Source organism: Rattus rattus, chromosome 5 (genome assembly GCF_011064425.1).
Source record: "Rattus rattus isolate New Zealand chromosome 5, Rrattus_CSIRO_v1, whole genome shotgun sequence".
Lineage (NCBI taxonomy): Eukaryota > Metazoa > Chordata > Mammalia > Rodentia > Muridae > Rattus > Rattus rattus.
Genome location: NC_046158.1, coordinates 12,283,272 through 12,295,658, shown reverse-complemented (window position 1 = coordinate 12,295,658; position 12,387 = coordinate 12,283,272). Strand labels below are relative to the sequence as shown.

The window sequence follows — 12,387 nt, the reverse complement described above, 5'->3', positions numbered from 1 at the left end:
AGTATTGCTAGAGCACAGAGAACCACTGCTCAGCCCTGAAAGGAAGAAAGTAAGCATCTATCTGTATCACTTCTCTGTAGCTCAGCAAACATTAAGGAAAAAACAGAACATTAAGAGTTAGAGGGGCTCTCTCTGTTCTCTTCTCTCCTCTCTTTGTTCTCTTCTCTTCCCTGCTCTTCCTCTCTTCCCTGTTCCTTCTCTCTACCCCCACCCCTTCCCTCCACGTGCTCATAGCCGGCCTTTCCTCTCCTCTACTCTTCTTCTCCCATTAAACCTCTCCACGTGGAAAAAAAAAAAAAAAAAAAAAAAAGAGTTAGAGGGCCTGAGCTTATAGAACACTTTCTTATTGACATGACTTGGCCATTATTGTCTTGAAATCAAGATTACCCATGAGACCTTCACAAGATCCAGTCAAATGAACATTTGCTTGTGAAGGGGTGGAGTGTCATCAGATTCCCACTCCAGATGACAATCACTCTCTCCCTCCTGCCCCCTACAGCTACCCGAAGTCCTCCTGAAGCTGCAAAACCTTTTTGTAAAAAAAAAAATGCTGAGCAGAGTGTGGTGGTGCAGGCTGTTTTTAAATCCCAGATCTCTGTGAGTTAAGAAGCCAGCCTGGTCTACAGAGTGAGTTCCAAGACAGCCAGGACTATACACAGGAAAAAAACCTTTTTTTTTGGGGGGGGGGGAGGGTGAAGTTTGTGGGTGGCAGTATATATGAATATAAAATTCAGTCCCTGCTTTCCTAGAAAGGCACCAACTTGAATCACCCAGCCTAGAAAAAGGCCACCATCTTGTGGTTAGAAAAGTCAGTGCAGGCTATACAAAAAAGACCACAAAAATGTGTCAGCTCCTTTACCAAAAGGTTAAGAAATTCCTTGACCTTCCTAAAGTTCGTACTCTTGCTCTTACTAGAAGGGTTTTAATCTTTCCAGAATAATGTTCTGTATCAGACTGATATGACACAAAAACACAGATCTCTACATGAATTTCATCCATATTCTAACATTGATTGAAAAAAAAAAAAAAAGTCACTTCTATCAGGTGCTTGGTGGCACATATCTTTAATCCCAGAACTCCAGAGGGAAAGGGAGGCAAATACCTCTGAGTTCAAAGCCAAATATCTGAGTTCAAGGCCATCTACCTGTAAGCAAGTTCCAGGACAACCAGGGCCACATAGAGAAACCATGTATCAAAAAAAGGAAGGAATGATGGGAGGGAGAGAAGGAGGGAGGGAGGGAGGAAGGAAGAGAAGAAAAACAAACAAAAAGCTGTCAGTTCCTTTAAAAATAACATTGAATCTCCTAAAACTGGAGTTACAAATGTTGTGTAGGTTCTAAGAACTGAATGTTTTTAGCAGCATGATTCCCAATAGCCAATAAAGTGTGATCAACCAAAAAAATCCACCAACAAACTAATGGACACAGCTGACTTAACAATGGATTATTGCTCAGCCATACAAGAAGCAAGACACTGATACACGCTACAGTATTGTAATTGAACCTTAAAAACAGAGCTGAGTAAACCATGCCCCTCACAGAAGACCACAGTTATGTGAACACATACATGAAATGAGGAAGACATCCCTAATGAATGAGGTTTATTGATGAACATACTCTATGGCTCCCAGACTAGTCGTCCTTGTGTGCAGTGAGCGTAAGACGCAAACAATGGGTGACTGACTGCTGAGCGGAGACACAGGAGCAGTGTGGAGGAAAAGGGGAGTGGGATGAGGAGGAGACAAGAAAGGGCACAAGGTGAGAGGGAAACTCCTCTACGAGAAGACATCTACAAGGTCCAAGCTCCTAGACAACAGCATCTGCTGTTATCTCCACAGAAGTCCCTTCTTCTCTGCTCTTCCTCTATATAGTTATCTATTTGTCTCCTAGCTAATTCTGCTTCTTCTCCAAGGCAAAAAAGAAAAAGATATCTACTACAAAGGTCTATAAAAGTAGAAATGAGCTCTTTCATTTTTCATAAATTAAAAAAGTACAAGCCCTCTAAGAAATCCTATCTTGTCATTTTAAAATATAATCTCTAAGGCTGGAAAGATGGCTTAATAGTTGAAAACGTGTTTTCCCAGAGGACCCAATTTCAGTTCCCAGTACCCAGATGGTGGCTCCCAAAACACCTTCCTCTGACTTCCTCAGGTACCAGGTATGCAAGTGATCTACAGATATGCATTCAAGCAAAGCACTCAGACACATAAAAAGTAAATCTTTTTTTTAAAAAAGTAATCTACTGGCGAGGCATGCCTTTAATCCCAGCACTTGGGAGACAGAGACAGGGGGATCTCTGTGGGTTCCAGCCCAGCCTGGCCTACAAAGCAATTTCCAGGACAGCTTGACTGTTTCAGAGAGAAACTCTATCTCAAAAAAACCAAAAACACAAAACAACAAAAAGATAAAAAATATAAACGACCTATCCCTAAAGGCAAAAATAATTTGTACAAACTCTTTTTTCTCAATTCTTAAAACTAATTAAGCTATATTATATACTTCAAAATGAGATAAATTCCTGGATTTAAACAGCAACACCTAGACCATGACACAGCCACATCCTTCCTGCCCTACACAGTTCACTAGGAGACAAAGACAGGTGGATCTCAAGGCCAGCCTGGTCTACCTCAAAAGATCCAGGAAAGCAAAAGCTACATATAAAGAAAGGGGAGGAGGGAGAGGGGGGGAGAGGAAAAGAGAGAAGGAAAATGAAAGCATGTGCCTGTCTGTGCTATTTAGCCTATCTACCCTACTTCCCCATAAACCCAGCCAAGACCTCCAAGCTGCGCCTTCATACCTGACAACACATCCTTCTGAACCACTTCACCCTGAAGATCTCCTGTGGAGACAGGGAGAACAGAACCAGATGCATAGGAGTGCAGCTTCCGTAAGCCCAGGGAAATGGTTTCCCCAAGAAACATTATGCTCTTGACTAAGAAAAAAGTAAAATGTTTAATTCCTTACTGCTTATATGACTAACATAAATTTTACATATTAAATTTTATATCACAGATTTTAAAAATAAAGATCCTGGCACCAGCACATTTGCATGTCCAATTGGACCGTTTTCTCAGAACCACCACCCAGACAGCCATTTTTGAGTACACAGCATCCCTACTTCATCACCACTGCTGGGGACACTTGAGTGACGGCAATGCATAATAGGCTTACCAATGCCTCCCCATTTCTTTTCAAGGGCAGGCACAAAGGAATCATCCCTATTGTTCCTGTGTCCTCATTACTGTGTGTCAAGCTGCATTTCCTCAGATCTGGGAGAATAACCCACCTACCCTCCCCCACCCTTTTGTTCCAAAAACAAGCTCAGAAACAGATTACCAACCAATCTGTCTAATCTGTCATTTGCAATAAATCACTAAATAGTGAAAACACAGTTCCAGTTGGGTCTCTTTCTAAAAAGTGTCCTGTACTTACCTATGCATCATCTTATTTTTCTACAAAATCACTTTAAAAAGCCAGGTGTGCTGTTACCTTAGGTTTCTACATTTCTTTACAAGGAAATTGGAATCGACCAGATAGGGCGACGAAAAATGTAAACCTTGAGTAACTGGACACCGTGTCTGCTTCTCTTAAAGTTCCTGTGAGCCGGGGTTGGGGATTTAGTTCAGCGGTAGAGCACTTGCCTAGCAAGCGCAAGGCCCTGGGTTCGGTCCCCAGCTCCGAAAAAAAGAAGAAGAAGAAAAAAAAAAAAAAGTTTCTGTGAGCAGAGCAGAGAGGTCTCCCCTTCTACCCATCCAGCCCTGATCTCGAGTCCCTGGAGTCCATGTCCCTGAACTAGCTTACCAGGAAGAATCTGCCTCGGTCGCTACCACTGAGATTATCCTTAGCATAGGGAAGGAGAAAAAAACAAGAGTCACAGTTAGCAACAGGATTTGAGTACAAGCTCAAATTTTTGAAGAAGGGAATAATTACTGATCACTCTGAGGTAGATCTGTGAGTTGGAGGCCCACCTGATCTACAGAGAGAGTTCCAAGACAGCCAGGACAAAGAAACCAAAGGGGTGGGGGGGCGGGAAGAAAAGAAGGAAATAAAAAGCCATGAGCTTCTTCCTGTCATAGAAAACATAAGCAGGGGTTGGGATTTAGCTCAGTGGTAGAGCACTTGCTCAGCAAGCTTTAAGGCCCTGGGTTCGGGTCCCCAGCCCGAAAAAAAAAAAAAAAAAAAAAAAAGAAAGAAAACATAAGCAATTAATTTCAAGTGTTCTTAAAACTAGAACCTCTCACTCTTTTAAGAAAGTGCACACATCAAGTGGCCAGACATCAAAATTGGGCTATTTGGGTAGGAAAAGAGCAAGAGGGACAAAAAAGTGACCCTCACAATTACAGTAAACATCCCTGCTTTACTGACTCTAGCCACAGCCAAGAATCTCTGGGTCAAGGACTAAACAAAGAAGAGGGGGTTCCATGCACCAACTATCAACCTCTATCAACCATGTGTACCTCTATTTTTTGTCTATGTAGTTGTTTACTGTAGCTAAATGCAGAGAAATTACAACTTCGTAATTCCACCATGCCTTCCTGCAAAGCTCCATCCTCACTGGGCATGTCCAAACTCTGTCCTGTGTCTCAGTTCTTTCTGAAATGAAAGCTACCCAAAAAGTCACTCTAGGGCATCTTAGGCCTCCCCAGGCTAACTAGAACTTACAGATTGAGTTTCATCAAAAAGTCTATTTTCCCCCCAAAACTGAGAAGGATCTCAACATAGAATCCACCAATGAGTTAAGCTCACTCCACAAAACAATCACATCTCAGGGTCACTTAGGACAGCTTTGTGTTTAAAAAAAAAAAAGAAAAGAAAATCAATAAAACTAAAAACAGACCAGAAATCTGAGGACAAGTCTAATGAAAGAAAAGGTAACTCCCACCGACAGAAGAACTTGCCTTCGGGCAGGAGATTCCAAGTCAGCGGCAAAGGGAGCAGCAGATACAAGAGTAGCCAGGCCCACAATGGTCTGGTTCCCCTCCTCCAGGCACAGCTCCTGTGCAGAAGTACGGCAAGCAGTGTAGACAACAACCTCCTACACTCCAACATCTTCCACGTAATTTACCAGATCAACTCCAGCCTTAGCCACAGAGGAAGACCCTGTCACAGGGATTAAACAGCTTAATCTATCTAATTAATACTATCTGAGGCTCTTTTGTTTTAAATTAAGAAATATTTTTAAAACAGTACAATCAAGTTTTATACAGTCTGAAAAACTTTCTATGTAAATACAATCCTGCAACACACACATGCAGTCATGAACTAACCCAGAGCAGTTGGTCTAACAGAGCACTGCCATCTGCCCTATCCCAGCTTAATCCAACCCAGTGACCTGAGACAGGATGAAAGGGTTAAGACAACAGATTTAAAAAAAAAAAAAAAATCAAGTTGATTCCCTTTAATACAGAGCACATGTTCAACAGTGCAAAAAATCATAATGTAACTGACTCATTTTAAGTTAATAAAACAAGATCCCTTCCACACCTACCTGCAACCCTCACAAAAGAGAATGACCCTACCCACTAGCTTACTGTAGCTCCCTCTAGTAAAATAGGTCAACACACAAAAAAAATTAAGAAAAATTAACTCATATGGCAAATAAAAATTAATAAGCAGGGGTCACATACATGGCTCAAAAGAGCACTTGCTCTTGCAGAGGACCTAGGTTCAAATCCCAGCACCCATATGACAGCTAACAACCATCTGTAACTCTAGCCACAGGGGATTTGGTACTGTATTCTAGATTCTTCAGGCACCAGGTATGCACGCAGTACACATACATGTGTGCACGCAAAACATTCATGCACATAAAAATAAATAAACTAAAATACAAATGAATGAGCAACTGAAAAAGCATGCAAATCAAGGAAGACACCATTTTTTACATACAAGAATATTTTAATCATGACAGTACAAAATAATATAAAATAGACATGTCTGTTTGGCACTGGTGCAAGTCTTTAATCCTAGCACTTGGGAGGCAGAGGCAAGAGGATCTCTGAATTTGAAGTTAGCCTGTTCCACGTCAGTACCAGGACAGCTATAGTATCTGCTGAAGCTCAAACCACAGAATCCCTGTGACCTTGCAGTATCTTTAGATACCTATAGTATCTATGTTAATTGCATCAAACCACCAGTTTCCGGATGATATTTTCAGGACAAGCATAAGATGCTTCAATAGAAATGACCCACTCGTGGAGAGATGGCTCAGTGGATAAGAGCAATGACTGTTCTTCCAGAGGTCCTGAGTTCAATTCCCAGCAACCAACCACATGGTGGCTCACAACCATCTGGGATCTGATGTCCTTTTCTGGTGTGTCTGACAGCTACAGTGTTCTCACATAAATAAAATAAATAATTCTTTAAAAAAAAAAAATGACCCACTCCCTCCATTACCCATGCTTTACTCATTCCTTCCTTCCCATTCCTCATCAGCCTCCTTTCCTACTGTTGGGACTCTTTTCCTCCACGTGAGAGTGCTGTGCAGTACTGATCAGCTGTTTCTGTTTTATTTTTGTGTGGTGCTTGGATTGAACCTAAGACCTTACGCATGCCAGACAAACTACCATGGAAGTGCATCTTGTTAGAACAGGAGCCTGCCATCAAGACAATGGTCCCTCTAAAAGACTAAATCCCAGTCTGAAAAGGTCAGGCCAAGCCTTCCTACACTTAGCTCTCTCTAAGGCAGACTTGAGAAGCAGTCTGTGCTGCGTCACCTCGGTTCTTGACTTCTGATAGCTGGCTCTCCCCGACCTGTCGCACATCCCATGTTGAACTAACTCATGAGGTGTGGACTTCCTACCAGTGCCCCAAACCTTTTTATGAACTTTAAGGTTCTAATATTTATTTTTATGCATATGTCTATGCCTGTATCTGAGTGTTTAGAGTGCACAGAGTGTGTGCAGATGCTTGTGAACACCAAAGGGTATAAGATTTCCTAGAACTGGAGTTGCAAGTGGTAGTGAGCCACCTGATGTAGGTGCTGGAAATCGAACCAAGATCCTCTTCAATGGCAGCAAGACTCTTAGGTGCACAAACATCTCTCCAAGCACCACTGAAATGTAGGAAGGGCTGGTACTTCCTGTCCCTGGACTGCTCTGGAGTCACCCTCCAGCTGTCCCTCCAGCACTCCCACCCCACCATTCTGATGCTGACTCACTTCTTAAACTCTTCTTCAGAGTTTACTTTTAACTTTTGAGGCAGGGTCTTTCTATGTGGACCAAGATGGTTTCAAACGTAGAGATTTGCCTACCTCTGCCTCCTGAAATAATTTTATCTTTTTTTTTAATTATTAAGTGTATGGGTATTTTACCTACATGTATGTCTGTGTACCACCCGCATGCAGTGCCCAGAGGCCAAAATAAAGTATCTGCTCTCCCCCAGAGCCAATTAGAAGCAACTACTCTTAAACATTAAGCCATCTTTCAAGCCCCTGATTTTATTCACTTTTAAAAATATTTTCAATGATTTTCTTATTTTTCTTTTATGTGCATTGATGTTTTGTCTGTGTGAAGGTGTCAGATCCCCTGAAACTGGAGTTACAGAAAGTTGTGAGCTGCCATGTGGGAATTGAACTTTGGTCCTCTGGAAGAGCAGCCAGTGCTCTTAACCACTAAGCCATCTCTCCAACCCTGATTTTATTCGTAATACTGAATAATGACACTCTTATGTGTGTTATGTGTGTACGTGTGTGTGTGTTTGTGTGTGTATGTATGTTCTTCATTCATTTGCTGATGAACACCTGCTGATGAATTCCCTGACTTAGCTACCATAATAGTACTGAAATAAACATAGATACATAGGTTTTGCTGTATAGTATGTACAACTGGATTCCTTAGTACGTACATATATACTTATCCATTTATATATATTTATATGTTTACCTTTGCACATACATACTTAACTAGAGCATATAGTAGATCTATTTTTAATTTAGTTATTAATTTAATAAAGAATATATTTAATAAATATAATTTAATAAAGAATGTATCCAGAAAAAATTTTTTTTTTTTTAAAGATTTATTTATTTATTATATATAAGTACACTGTAGCTGTCTTCAGATACACCAGAAGAGGGCATCGGATCTCTTTACAGATGGTTGTGAGCCACCATGTGGTTGCTGGGAATTGAACTCATGACCTCTGGAAGAGCAGTCAGGCGCTCTTAACCGCTGAGCCATCTCTCCAGCCCCAGAAAAAATTTTTTTAAGGAGGCTAAGGCAGAGCAACTGCAAGAACTGAGAATTATCTAGGTTACAAGTGGGAGTTCAAACGAACATATTAATTTAGTGAAAACTTGTTTCAAAATAAAACTAAAAGAGGCTGAGGATGTAGCCCAATGGTACAGTGCTTGCCCAGTATACGCAAAGCTCTGAGTCTGACTTCCAAAGTCAATAAAGTAGGCAAATAAATTAGACCCTTTTCAAATGAAGAAATAAAAGTAGCTAATAAATTCACAAAAATGTTCAACCACTCCAGTCATCAGAGAAATGCAAGCAAAGCTATGGAGGGTTACCAGATGACTCGGCAATTAAAGTCAATTGGCACCAAGGCTGATGACCTGAGTTCAATCCCTGAAATCCTGAAATGATAGAGACCCAACTCTGCAGGATATCCAACCTGCAATGTAGGCGTGCACACCTCCTCACGTCACATAAACATGCCTTCTGCCGGCCTCATGGACACCAAGCACATGGTGATGTACATAAATAAAAGCAGGAAAACTGCCCATACGCGTAACACGAAGGGAAAAACTATATGAGCTAGCATGGTGGCACACATCTGTGATCCCAGTATTTGGGAAGCAGAGGCAGGAGAACTGCTGTCAGTTCATAGCCACCCTGGTCTATAGAGAAAGTTCCTATCCAACCTGAGGAACAGCCAGATTTATCTCAAAACAACAACAACAAACCTACCCAGAGATCCTACCTCACTTGGGTAGAATGACTATTGTTAAGTATACAAAAACTAGAGTGTAAGATTTGGCTCAACAGGTAAAAACACATACTGCTCTTGCAAATGACTCAATTTCCATTCCTAGCACTCAGTTCAGATAGCTCACACCCACTCAAGGCAATCCAAAGCCTGTGGCTTCTGAGGACATACTCCCTTTGCAGGCACCAGTACACAAGCACACACAGAAACAATGTAAATAGAATATGGTCTGGCAAGATGCCTCAGCAGTTAAGAGCACTGGCTGCTTTTCCAAAAGATCCAGGTTTATTATCAGGTCAACATGGAAGTTCACTTTTTTAGAGTACTTGTTATCTGAAGCCAAGAAACTGGCTGCTGGTGAAAATGAAAGATTCTTTACTTCATGCTATTTTTTTAAAAAATGAAAACACAAATTAAAAAGTAAACTTTAAGGGCTGGAGAGATGGCTCAGCAGTTAAGAGCACTGGCTGCTCTTCCAGAGGTCCTGAGTTTGATTCCCAGCAACCACATGGTGACTCACAGCCATCTGTAATGGGATCTGACGCCCTCTTCTGGTTTGTCTGCAGACAGCTACAGTGTACTCATAGGCATAAAGTAAATAAAATTTTTTAAAAAAGTAAACTTTAGGAGACGGAAACATGGTCCAGCAGTTTAAAGCACTGACCATTCCTCCAGAGGACCTGGGTTCAACAACCAACATCCACCAGGTGGCTAACTCCAGTTCTAGGGCATTCACACCTACTTCTGGACTCCTCAGTCAATAAGCACACATACATGCAATCAAAGCAATCATGCAGCTATAATAAAAATAAGTAGATTCGGGGGTTGGGGATTTAGCTCAGTGGTAGAGCGCTTGCCTAGCAAGCACAAGGCCCTAGGTTCGGGTCCCCAGCTCAAAAAAAAAAAAAAAAAAAAAAAATAAAGTAGATTCTTTAAAAGTCAACTTGGGAGACTTGAAGCGGTAGTTTTCATTTTGTTTTGTGTTTTGAGACAGGTTCTTTGTCGTGTAACTGTGACTAGACTGGAACTCCCTATATAGACCAGAAACATTAAGCAACACTGAGCAGGGCTGAAGAGAAGGTCCTGAGTTCAACTCCCAGAAACCACATGGTGGCTCAGAACCATCTACAATGCAATCTAACGGCCTCTTCTGGCACGCAGGTATACATATGGATAGAGCACTCATATATTTAAAATAAACTAATTAAAAACAAAACAAAACAAAACAAAAACAAGAAGCACTGAGTACCAAGCTAGGCATAGAAGCATATACCTACAATCCCAGCACTCAGGAAGCTGGCAAGAGGACCATGAATTCAATTGTAACCTGAACTACACAATGAAAAGGGGGTTGAAATTTCTAAAATAAAAACTTGCAAAGACATTTCATACGCAGGTAAATGTTTTTCAGCCTATGATTCAAAATAAAAAAAGAACTAACCTTTAAAATGGGAATCTGGAGCCAGCCATGGTGGTGTACACCTTTAATTCCAGCACCAGGAAAGCAAAAGTTGGAAAATCTCTGTGAGTTCAAAGCCAGCTTCATCTATATATCAAGCTCCAGGATAGTCCAGAGACTCTGCCTCATAAAAGCTAAGCAGTAACTCTGTGTGTGGGAACACGGGCTAGAGCGATGACAGAATCAATGAAGTGCTTAATATGGGCCCTCGCTGGGTTCCTAGCTCAGGTGTGGTGATTCACACTTGTAATGCCAGACCTGGAGAAATGGAGATGGGGATCCTTTGCAGCTGGATTGCTGACCAGCCCATTTATCACAATCAGCAAGCTCCAAATTCAGCCATGCATACTGTTTCTAAAAAATATGAAGGGTCTGAAGACAAGTCTCACCAACACCCACATGATGGCTCACAGCATATAAATGAGTACACTGTCATTGTCTTCAGACACACCAGAAGAGGGCATCAGATCCCATTACAGATGGTTGTAGGTGCTGGGAATTGAACTCAGGACCTCTGGAAAAGCAGCCAGTGCTCTTAACTACTGAGCCATCTCTCCAGCTCCCAAGACACTGTTATATATAAATTTTTTTTTAAAAATCTTTTTGGTGAGCCTAGCATAGTGGTACATTCCTTTAATCCTAGCATTCAGAAGGAAGATGTAGGCAGATCTCTGAGTTCAAAGCCACCCTGGTCTAGAGAGAGATCGGAAACAGTCAGAGAGCTACATAATAAGTTCCTATCTCAAAGAATTTAAAAAAAAAAAATTGAGTGCTCTAACTCAAGTGATCTGCTGTCACTCTTGACATTATTCTCACCTGTACTGTTGCTTTGAATAAAGTTTTTGCTATTTCTGAAAAGAAAAAGGATAGAAAGCAACTGAGGAAGATACAAAATGTTGACTTCTAGCTAACACACACACACACACACACACACACACACTTGTGCATACTCACACAAATACACATCAAAGAAAATATTGGGACATATATTCACAATGTACACATAAGATTAGTACTAGAGGGGTTGGGGATTTAGCTCAGTGGTAGAGCGTTTGCCTAGAAGTGCAAGGCCCTGGGTTCGGTCCCCAGCTCCGAAAAAAAGAACCAAAAAAAAAAAAGATTAGTACTAGAAATGCGCCCAAAGCTACTAAATAAGAAATGTACAAACCAACAGAGAACAATAAAAGACAAGCTGATGACATAACTCTGCCTCCGCCTGCCTCCTAAATTCTGGCTTTTTAAAGACTACACTGGACTCTTAGTAAAGAACTGAAAAGGCCAGAGAGATTAGCCAGTTAAGGGCAATCTGCAATGGCCCCAGAAACAGGATGTGACTGAGAGGAAGCTAGAAAAATGGCCAGATTCCTGCTACATTGAATCTCTGCACCGATTCTCAGCTCATTGTTATAACAGGACTGAGTAGAAGCCAAGGAAGATACACTGCAATGTCCAAGATCAACCCCACAGTCCAAACCAAGTACTATCGTGGCCATGAGGTCCTACTCTTTTAATGCTACCCTGATGGTCACATGCAATTTCCATCTTCTTACAAATGCCGAGCTAGGATCTACATCAACCTAAACAGTCATACGTAGATATCTACCAGGCTATCTCTACCAGATAGAACCTAATTGAGTCCATAGTCAAGTTTATTCTGCCATTTGACAAAGTACTGGTTGAGCGGATGACACTGAAACCAAAGGTGACATCATGCTTCCAGAAAAATCTCTTTGCAAAGTAGTATAAGCAATACAAACAAGCACCAAAGTACTGCTAGGTAACAAGGTTGATTTCTTTTTTCCCCCAGACAGGATTCTCTTTGTATCCCCGGCCAATCTGGAACCCTCTGTAGACCAGGCTGGCCCTGAACTGACTGCCTCTGCCTTCTGAGGGCTGGGATTAAAGGTGCATGCCACCACAACCACCTGGCAAATTCTCCGTCTTTGTTTCCAAGACAAGAGTTTCTCTGTATAGCACTGACTATGCTGGCCTTGA

At 41.5% G+C, this 12,387-nt stretch overlaps 1 protein-coding gene across 6 annotated transcripts in view; it reads right to left on the bottom strand.

Annotated features, from left to right (window-relative positions):
• Positions 1-12,387, bottom strand: part of Ehmt1 (euchromatic histone lysine methyltransferase 1) — a 146,387-nt gene that overhangs the window by 119,791 nt on the left and 14,209 nt on the right. The gene's annotated exons all lie outside the window — the stretch shown is intronic.